This window comes from Musca vetustissima, unplaced genomic scaffold (assembly GCF_032173495.1).
Source record: "Musca vetustissima isolate MV318-11 ecotype Yass unplaced genomic scaffold, APGP_CSIRO_Mvet_v1 utg99630, whole genome shotgun sequence".
Lineage (NCBI taxonomy): Eukaryota > Metazoa > Arthropoda > Insecta > Diptera > Muscidae > Musca > Musca vetustissima.
In genome coordinates this window covers 9,493-12,656 of record NW_026876387.1, presented here as the reverse complement: position 1 = coordinate 12,656, position 3,164 = coordinate 9,493, and positions in this window count along the sequence as shown.

Genomic DNA, 3,164 nt, shown 5'->3' with positions numbered 1-3,164 from the left:
AGAATCACTTTCTGAGTCGATTTATGCATGTCCGTCTGTCCGTCCGTCCGTCTGTCCGTCCATGTATTTTTGTGAACAAAGTACAGGTCGCATTTATGATCCGATTTGGATGAAATTTAGCACATGTCACTAGTTTGGCCCAAGGACGAACCCTATTGAAATTGCAGAAAATCGGTTCAGATTTAGATATAGCTCCCATATATAATTTCGTCCGATTTAATGTAAACGGTCCCTATATATCTTTCGATTTGCACGAAATTTGGTATAGCCTACTAAATTAGGTCTAGAATGATGTGTGCTGAGTTTCATGAAAATCGGTTCAGATTTAGATATAGCTCCCATATATAGTTTCACCCGATTTTAGGTAAATGGTGTACCAAAGTTTCTTTATATCTTTCGATTTGCACGAAATTTGGTATAGCGTGATGAATTAGGTCTAGAATGATGTGTGCTTAGTTTCATAAAAATCGGTTCAGATTTAGATATAGTTCCCATATATAGTTTCGCCCGATTTTAGGTAAATGGTGCACCAAAGTCCATGAAAATCATTTGATTTGCACGAATTTTGGCATAGCGTATTGAATTAAGTCTAGAATGACGTGTGCCAAGTTTCGTGAAAATCGGTTCAGATTTAGATATAGCTCCCATATATAGTTTCGCCTGATTTAAGGTAAATTGTGTACCAAAGTCCCTATATATCTTTAGATTTGCACGAAATTTGGTATAGCCTACTAAATTAGGTCTAGAATGATGTGTGCTAAGTTTCGTGAAAATCGGTTCAGATTTAGATATAGTTCCCATATATAGTTTCGCACGATTTTAGGTAAATGGTGCACCAAAGTCCTTAAAAATCATTTGATTTGCACAAATTTTCGCATAGCGTACTGAATTAAGTCTAGAATGACGTGTGCTAAGTTTCGTGAAAATTGGTTCAGATTTAGATATAGCTCCCATATATAGTTTCGCCCGATTTTAGGTAAATGGTGTACCAACGTCCCTTTTTATCTTTCGATTTGCACCAAAATTGGTATAGCCTATTGAATTAGGTCTAGGAAGATGTGTGCCAAGTTTCATAAAAATCGGTTCAGATTTAGATATAGCTCCCATATATAGTTTCGCCCGATTTTAGGTAAATGGTGCACCAAAGCCCCTGAAAATCATTTGATTTGCACGAATTTTGGCAAAGCTTATTAAATTAAGTCTAGAATTATGTGTGCGTAGTTTCCTGAAAATCGGTTCAGATTTAGATATAGCTCTCATATATGTAGTTTCACCCGATTTTAGGTAAATGGTGGACCAAAGTCCCTTTATATTTTTCGATTTGCGCGAAATTTGGTATAGCGTGTTGAATTAGGTCTAGAATGATGTGTGCTTAGTTTCATAAAAATCGGTTCAGATTTAGATATAGTTCCCATATATAGTTTCGCCCGATTTTAGGTAAATGGTGCACCAAAGTCCTTGAAAATCATTTGATTTGCACGAATTTTGGCATAGCGTATTGAATTAAGTCTAGAATGACGTGTGCCAAGTTTCGTGAAAATCGGTTCAGATTTAGATATAGCTCCCATATATAGTTTCGCCTGATTTAAAGTAAATTGTGTACCAAAGGCCCTATATATCCTTAGATTTGCACGAAATTTGGTATAGCCTACTAAATTAGGTCTAGAATGATGTGTGCTAAGTTTCGTGAAAATCGGTTCAGATTTAGATATAGTTCCCATGTATAGTTTCGCACGATTTTAGGTAAATGGTGCACCAAAGTCCTTGAAAATCATTTGATTTGCACAAATTTTCGCATAGCGTATTGAATTAAGTCTAGAATGACGTGTGCTAAGTTTCGTGAAAATCGATTCAGATTTAGATATAGCTCCCATATATTTAAGTATAGCTCCCATATATAAATGGTGTACCAAAGTCCCTTTTTATCTTTCGATTTGCACCAAAATTGGTATAGCCTATTGAATTAGGTCTAGAAAGATGTGTGCCAAGTTTCATAAAAATCGATTCAGATTTAGATATAGCTCCCATAAATAGTTTCGTCCGATTTAATGTAAACGGTCCATATATATCTTTCGATTTGCACGAAATTTGGTATAGCCTACTAAATTAGGTCTAGAATGATGTGTGCTGAGTTTCATGAAAATCGGTTCAGATTTAGATATAGCTCCCATATATAGTTTCACCCGATTTTAGGTAAATGGTGTACCAAAGTTCCTTTGTATCTTTCGATTTGCACGAAATTTGGTATAGCGTGTTGAATTAGGTCTAGAATGATGTGTGCTTAGTTTCATAAAAATCGGTTCAGATTTAGATATAGTTCCCATATATAGTTTCGCACGATTTTAGGTAAATGGTGCACCAAAGTCCTTGAAAATCATCTGATTTGCACAAATTTTCGCATAGCGTATTGAATTAAGTCTAGAATGACGTGTGCTAAGTTTCGTGAAAATTGGTTCAGATTTAGATATAGCTCCCATATATAGTTTCGCCCGATTTTAGGTAAATGGTGTACCAACGTCCCTTTTTATCTTTCGATTTGCACCAAAATTGGTATAGCCTATTGAATTAGGTCTAGAAAGATGTGTGCCAAGTTTCATAAAAATCGGTTCAGATTTAGATATAGCTCCCATATATAGTTTCGCCCGATTTTAGGTAAATGGTGCACCAAAGCCCCTGAAAATCATTTGATTTGCACGAATTTTGGCAAAGCTTATTAAATTAAGTCTAGAATTATGTGTGCGTAGTTTCCTGAAAATCGGTTCAGATTTAGATATAGCTCTCATATATGTAGTTTCACCCGATTTTAGGTAAATGGTGGACCAAAGTCCCTTTATATTTTTCGATTTGCGCGAAATTTGGTATAGCGTGTTGAATTAGGTCTAGAATGATGTGTGCTTAGTTTCATAAAAATCGGTTCAGATTTAGATATAGTTCCCATATATAGTTTCGCCCGATTTTAGGTAAATGGTGCACCAAAGTCCTTGAAAATCATTTGATTTGCACGAATTTTGGCATAGCGTATTGAATTAAGTCTAGAATGACGTGTGCCGAGAAGACCAAGCTGATGGTATCAACGTAAAAGGCGTCCAGTAGACTTGGACCAACTGTGTAACTTGAAAATTACAGATTCGAGATAGTGAACAATTTTATATACCTTGGTGCCG